Genomic DNA, 8,135 nt, shown 5'->3' on the forward strand with positions numbered 1-8,135 from the left:
CAGATAGAGCGCTCCTCCACCTTGCTTTTTAACAATATAGCATAAGGATACATTCATATTAAAAGATACATACAGATCCTCATTTTAAAAAGTCACATAGTATTCCACCCTATGATTATACACTAATTTACCTGATCAGTTCTTAGTGGGAATTTAGATAGATCCAATCTTTTGCTATAAGAAGCAGTAGTCAATATTCTTGTACATGTGCCATTTTTCTTGTGTGAGTATACCAGTAAGATAAGCATCTAGAATTTTGGAGTTGTTGAACTAGAGGAAATGACTTTTAAATTTTGATAATTATTGGCAAGATGTCCTCCACAGATGTTGTGCCAATTTATGCTCTACTAGCAAAAACTGCCATTTTTTCCAACTTCATTTTTGATCTTTGTTAATTTTGGGGAAAAACACGTATATTTATTATAGTTTTATTTGCTTTTCTCACCTTATGATAAAACAGAGTGTCTTTTTACTTGCTTAAAAGCTTTTTACTGTTGGCTTTTTTAAGATATTTGACACTCTTCCTATTGTGCTAATGGTCATGAAGGCTTTGCCTAAGCCAATGGCTAGAAGGGATTTTCTGATGTTATGTTCTAGAATTTTTATGGTTGTGCTAATGGTATTTTTCTTATTGATCTGAAGATATATTGATATATCAAAGATATTAATCTTTTGTCTATAATAATATTACCATGAAGAATATTCTGGAAGACAGAAATATAAGCTCAATTAAAGAAATAAAGTGAACTTATGTTGCTGAAAGGGAAATAGAAAACTTTAGGTTTTGCCCTAAGGTTATGACCTTGTATAACTTGTAAGGGCAAATACAAATAATAATAAAAAAAAGGCTTAATTATCCCTGTTGAAAATAAGGGAAGAGACTTTCTTCTCTCCCTTTCCATAGAGCATTTACTTTAGGAAACCTGTAATTTTTTTGAAAAGATGTATGTAATTCTTTTTTCCTTATCTTAGGGATGGGGGTCTCACTCCTGCTCAGCCTGGAGTGCAATGGTGCAGTTATAGCTTGTTGCAGCCTTGAACTTTTGGGCTCAAGCAATTTTCCCACCTCAGCCTTCTGAGTAGCTAAGGCTACAAATGTGTGCCACACCCAGCTAATTAAAAAAAATTTTTTTTGTAGAGATGGATCTCACTATGTTGCCCAGGCTGGTTTGAGCCCAAGCTGGTCTTGAACTCCTGGCCTTAAGCGATCCTCTTGCCTCGGGCTCCCAAAGTGCTGGGATTAGAGGTGTGAGAAACTGCACCTGGCCTATAAATTTTTGCAAAAGCTAAACAAGCCTCTGGCTAGCTTTATGACCCAGGAATATCTTTCTCAAGGACCCCGAAAAAGGAAGTTAGTGCTCCCATCTCCCAGTTTCTGTGAAAGGGTAGAAGCCTAATTTTGGCAGTCTAATTATTAAATTGCAAAACTATTTCCTGTCATAAAGATATGAATTTATTTTTCCTTTGTATAAAGTCAATGAACAAATACTAATGGCCACTCCAATTACCAGGTGAACCCAGGATGAACTATATGTGACTTGAGGACTAGTTATTGTTTATTTTGAGAACATGCATGTATTGGGTTGTATTTACTTTGCTGTGTAAAAGGGTGAGATGCCTTTCTGTCCTTGCAGTCTCTCAGTGGATTGTCTGTGACATGTATCACATTCTGGTTGAATACTTATTCAATAATAAAACTACTTTCTTTCTCTTATACCGTTGTGGAGAAGTTTTCTGGGTTGGTAAGAGATTTGTTTTTAATCATATTTCCCCAACAAACTCAACCCAATTTTTTCAATTTACAGGCCTATCATTTGGAAAATGAAAGAGATAGAATACACCTTTGACACCTCTTATAGCCCTATGAATTCTAGAAAATAAAACATTACAGTGTATACAGTTCAAAAACAATATAAACAATTTTCTGAGTGATTTTTTTAAATAAAAAAGATTCTGTCTCTCAAAATTTTTTAAACTAAGACTCTTAATTTTGTGTTCTCAGTATTTTCCTCATTGCATGTTTCATTTCCTTGTTCCTCAGACTGTATATGACAGGATTAATAAGGGGAGTAACCACAGAATAGAACAGAGTCACAATCTTCTGCATTCCAGCTTCATGCCCAGATGTTGGGCTCACATACATGATCATCACTGAGCCATAGAACAGTGAAACTACAGCCAGGTGGGAGCCACAGGTAGAGAAAGCCTTTCTTCTTCCAGATGCTGAAGGAACCCTCCACACAGCTCTCAGAACCAGAGCATAGGACCCCACGATGAAGAGAAAGGGAATAAATAGAAGTAGAGAACTTAAGGTGGAGCTAGTCAACTCTAGTAGAGGGGCTCTGGTACAGGTGAGGGCTAACAGAGGACCTGGGTCACATAGGAAGTGGTCAATCATCCTAGATCCACAGGTCATTTGAGAAATGACACTGATAGGAATCAGGAACCACAAGAAACCAAGTACCCAGCAGCTGCCCACAAGAATGTTGCAGAGACGTCTGGTCATAATGGTCAAATAGTGTAGAGGCCGGCAGATGGCAAGGTATAGGTCAAATGCCATATCTCCCAGGAAAAAGCATTCTGTAGAGCCCAAGGAGAAGAAAAAGTAGAACTGGAGGAAGCAGCCAGAGAAGGAGATGATCTTGGTGTCAGAGAGGAAGTTGGCCAGCACATTGGGGACTGTGGAGCTGGAAGGAGAAGTTGGCGAGCAGGATGTACATGGGGGCGTGGAGTCTCTGATCCTAATGCACAGCACAGAAGATGGAACCATTGCCCATGAGGGTCAGGAGGTATACAACAGTGAAGAGCACAAAGAGGAGGATCTGCCCCTCCCTGGGGCAAGGGAAGCCCAGGAGGATGAAGCCAGTGAAGGTGCTGGAGTTGCTGGGGGTGTTGAAGATTTTTCATGTGCCTATGACCTGTAAAATCACCAGCAATTACTGGATGGCAGTGAAAGGATAGAAGGGAACTCAGATTTATATTTAAGCCATCTCTGGGAATGCAATAAGCACATCTATCAACAGTGACTCTCTCTCTCTCTCTACACACACACACACACACACACACACACACACACACACACACACACAACACACACACACACACACACACACACACACACACACACACACACACACACATTTGATTCAGGGTCTCGCTCTGTTGCCCAGGCTGGAGTGCAGTGGCATAATCATGGCTTGCTGCAGCATTGACCTCCCCAGCTCAAGCAATCCTGCCTCAGCCTCCTAGGTAGCTGGGACCATCATGTGGCATGTGCCACCATACCAAGAAAATTTCAACATTATTTGTAGAGAAGGAGTCTTCCTATATTGCCCAGGCTGGTCTCGAACTTCTGGGCTGAATTAATCCTCATGCCTTGGCCTCCCAAAATGCTGAGATTACCGTCCTGAGCCACCTGTGCCTGGCCAATAGTGACTATTTTTGCCTAATCCCGAAATATTGTCCACTTGGACAATAGTTGTTGGTCTATAAAATATACTACAAGTCAGTATCAGTGAATAAACACAGAAGTTTCTTTATTGTGAATTGTATGGAAACATGCATAATACATGAATGTACATCTTAATAAAAGATCATAATGGAAACATCATCGTAACTACCACTGAGGTCAAGAAATAGAATATTGCATCCTAGAATCTCCGCACATGCCCCATCGCCATCCCTCTCTGCCCTTCCCTCCCTCTAATAATAACACTCTTTCTTCTGTATGATCATCACTTGTTTTTCTTTACAATTTAATAACTAAGCATGCACCTCTAAACACTAGTACAGTATTAAATTTTGCTTGTCTTTGTTCTTTGCATAAGTGAAATCATACTATTATACGTTTGGATGATTTCTTTATTCAACAGTAAGTTTGTGAAAGTCATGTTGTTGCATATATCTGTATTCTCACAATTTTTTACTGCTCTATACTGTTCCATTGTATGAATGAATGGTATGAATTACTTTTTAAAAAGATTGAGATAGGGTCGTTCTCTATCACTCAGGCTGGAGTGCAGTGCACCATCTCCGCTCACTGCAGCCTCTGCCGCCCAGGCTCAAGAAATCTTCCCGCCTCAGCATCTTGAGTAGCTAGGACCACAAGCTCATGCCACCTTGCCCGGCTAATTTGATGGATTTTTTTGTCTGTTGTTTGTTTTTTGGTGGAGACAGGGTTTTGCCATGTTGTCCAGGCTGGTCTTGAACTCCTGAGCTCAAGTGATACTGCCTGCCTCGGCCTCCCACAGTGCTGGGATTACAGTCCTGAGCCACTGCGCCTGACTCGAACCATCACTTACTTAAACAATCTACAACAGATAAATATTTTGGTTTACTTCCAGTTTGGGGCTGTTAGGGGTAATGTTACTATTAAAGTGGAAAACTTAAAAGAAATTAAATCTACAGTTTAAGGTTAAGCTAGAATGGGCATGAAGTAACCCCCTACCCGAAGTAAGAGTTAAGAAAGAATATTAACTGCTCCTCTGTAAGGTCTGTGAAGCATTAACCATATCTCTCCCCCACGTATTTTCTAAGTTCTGTAAGCTCCCGTTTTTCTTGCTGTGCAGCTGCAAGGTCACAAGATAGATAAGCATGAGTTGCAAGACATGTTTTCCCAAGAGATAAGCTGAGTCCTAAGAATGTCACCTGATAATTAATTGCTTTGTTCTCGCTTTTGTAAGCCAGCTTCCTGCATCATGTAATTCCCGCCTCAAGGTGCATAAAAGGCATTCGTTTTCTTTTTCTTTCTTTCTTTCTTTTTTTTTTTTTTTTTGAGACGGAGTCTCACTTTGTCGCCCAGGCTGGAGTGCAGTGGCGTGATCTCATTTCACTGCAAGCTCCCTCTGCCGGGTTCACGCCATTCTCCTGCCTCAGCCTCCCGAGTAGCTGGGACTACATGCACCCGCCACCACGCCCGGCTAATTTTTTGTATTTTTAGTAGAGACGGGGTTTCACTGTGTTAGCCAGGATGGTCTCGATCTCCTGACCTCATGATCCACCCGCCTTGGCCTCCCAAAGTGCTGGGATTACAGGCGTGAGCCACGGCGCCCGGCCCAACGCGTTCGTTTTCTTTGTTTGCTGCTCAGACTTTCAGGATGCATGTCCACTGAGCCGGTGTACACCTAAAATATACCCTCCTGAACTGCAGTTGGTCTCTCCAGTCTCTGATTTCCCGCTACACTATGACCATATAGTTTATCTCTCCTGATTCACGTGTACATGCATTTCTATTAGCTGGATCATAGGAAGTGTGTATCTTCAATTGTAGAAAATTAAGCTGAAGTTTTATATAATTATTGGACTTTTTTCACTGCCATTAGCAGTATATTGGAGTTCTCATTGTTAATATCCTTGTCTAATATTAAGGTCTGTATTTACTAGAGTCTTGAGAATGATACATAGATTGCATTTTAACAATTTCTTTCTTTTTTTTTCTTTTGGTAATATTACCGTGGATAGTTCTCTTCTTGGTAGTACTTTTATTTAAAGTAGGTGGTTATATCAAAGCTGTTTTGCTTTCAAGAGAAAATACTGCAGAAGTGATCAAACTGTCCTCAAGCGTGGCTTAGGAGAACATTTCAAGGCATGATGTAATTTACAGCCTCTCTGGGAAGTTCGTTAACTGTTGAGATGAGTTCTGTTATCAATCTTATTATTTAAACCAGACATTCTTTACTGTACCTTTTACTTTTCCTGTATGAAAATTCTCTCTACCAAGGGAGAATTCTTTGAACTGGCTCACTCAACAGCATCTTCCTGAGCACCAAGTTTCAAACAGAATTTTGTCACCGGCTTGAAGTCAATTTGAGAAGTTACTTTACCAGAGGTGATCAGGCATTAGCACAGTGCTTTGTACTTAGAAAGCTTTCAATAAATACCCATAAAATGAATGAATAAATACACTTTCTTATTTCCCAGAAAGGGATCACATCCACACAATGCTTTTGGGCAAGGCTGACTCAGATTGTGTGTCTGTGGAACAAAGGACCCTTGGAACTATTTGAAATCACTTTTCTCTTTTGAGATAGTGAACTAACTCACTGATTCATGCCATTTGGTAATGCAATTTACCAATTTCAGGAGTAAAATGTTCAAATTAACAGTAGGTAGCTGCTTCTCACTTCTGTTAAAATCATTCCCCAGCCATCAAGGGTAGATGGAGCTGATGAATAGAATTAGGTTTAATTTTGCCTTGTTGAAACAGGTCTTTGATTTTCTGGGTTGGGAATATAAGTCTGCAAAATCCATTGGTTACTATTCTAGTTACATAAACAGTGGAATCTGATATTAGTGATCCAATGTTAAGATAGGTTTAGCAGGAAACTTGAAAAGAAGAAAAAAAACTTTACATTTTTTTGCTTCCTTTCCCAATCACTGTTTGGGAACACCTGAATGCAGAATGACTTTGGGTGCTTATACTTTTGCAGAATGGCTTTATGTTCTTTTGAGTTAACAGTCTTAACCAGACTGTATTGTTACTTACCTTTTATTACTCATCTCTTCTGTGCAGAAGAAACTATGATGTTTACCTGCCACAAATCCCAGCTAGATTGAAAAAAAAGAAAAAGAAAAGAAAGTAAAAAAACAAAAGAAAAAGAAAAAATCTAGCTGATTCACCCTGCATTGGCTGTAGAGGGCACTGTGAACACGGGCACAACACTGTGTTTTTGTACCCAGGCTGCTTGGACCAAGTTAATTAACAACAAAAACTACTTAAAAAAAATCTGTTTACTCATTAAATTAGTCAACCCCAGAAAGCGGGGTGAAGATGGACTATGACTCAAGGAGCCAAGCTGTGTCCCATGCAGTGTGATACGAAGGCATTTCCCTGATACTTCAATGTTCTCCCAAAGTTCAATACAGTAGAAGTCTGGATACTTAACTTGGTTGACCCCCCCTCCTCAGCCAGCCCAGAGACGTCTCATGACAACACACTTGCCTCCTCTTGTTTGTTTGCACAGGTTCAGTGAGGGGGCTGCCACGTCTGTAAGGTTGGGCAATCTTTTTCTAGAAAGTACTTTAAAAAGTAAGGATAAGATAATTTTCCAGATTGGGACAAGTGGTAGGCAGCTGTACAAGATAGAAAAAGTCCTGGATATAGAGTCAAGAGTTTTCTTTACTAGTCATAGGAAATTAATACTTTCTTAGTTTCCTTAACTATAAAATGGTCATAATTATGCCTTCTTTAAGGGCCGTTGCAAAGATTACTGTATGAAATGGAGTACCTTGACCAGTGCTTGATCAGTAAGGGCTTAAGAAATATTGGTTGTGTATAGTACTGCAATAAACATATGTGTGCATGTATCTTTATAGCAGCACGATTTATAATCCTTTGGGTATATACTCAGCAATGTGATGGCTGGGTCAAATGGTATTTCTAGTTCTAGATCCCTGAGGAATCGCCACACTGACTTCCACAATGGTTGAACTAGTTTGCAGTCCCACCAACATTGTAAAAGTGTTCTTATGTCTCCACATCCTATCCAGCACCTGTTGTTTCCTGACTTTTTAATGATCACCATTCTAACTGGTGTGAGATGGTATCTCATTGTGGTTTTGATTTGCATTTCTCTGGTGGCCAGTGATGATGAGCATTTCTTCATGTGTCTTTTGGCTGCATAAATGTTTATTGTGGCACTATTCACAATAGCAAAGACTTGGAATCAACCCAAATGTCCAACACTGATAGACTGGATCAAGAAAATGTGGCACATATACACCATGGAATACTATGCAGCCATAAAAAAGGATGAGTTCATGTCCTTTGTAGGGACATGGATGAAGCTGGAAACCATCATTCTCAGCAAACTATCACAAGGACAAAAAACCAAACACCGCGTGTTCTCACTCATAGGTGGGAATTGAACAATGTGAACACTTGGACACAGGAGGGGGAACATCACACACCGGAGCCTGTCGTGGGGTCGGGGAAGAGGGAAGGGCTAGCATTAGGAGATACACCTAATGTAAATGATGAGTTAATGGGTGCAGCACACCAACATGGCACATTTATACATATGTAAGTAACCTGCACATTGTGCACATGTACCCTAGAACTTAAAGTATAATAAAAATAAAAAAGGAAAAAAAAAAAAAGAAAGTCAAAAATAAATCCATATCAAATTTGGTCTTAC

The 8,135-nt window shown here is 39.8% G+C and overlaps 1 pseudogene; it reads right to left on the reverse strand.

The window, feature by feature from the left end:
* Positions 1-1,984: 1,984 nt before the first annotated feature.
* Positions 1,985-8,135, reverse strand: part of LOC116484694 (olfactory receptor 11G2-like) — a 6,463-nt pseudogene continuing 312 nt past the window's right edge.

This window comes from Hylobates moloch, unplaced genomic scaffold, assembly GCF_009828535.3.
Source record: "Hylobates moloch isolate HMO894 unplaced genomic scaffold, HMol_V3 SCAFFOLD_16, whole genome shotgun sequence".
In the NCBI taxonomy this organism is placed as follows: Eukaryota; Metazoa; Chordata; class Mammalia; order Primates; family Hylobatidae; genus Hylobates; species Hylobates moloch.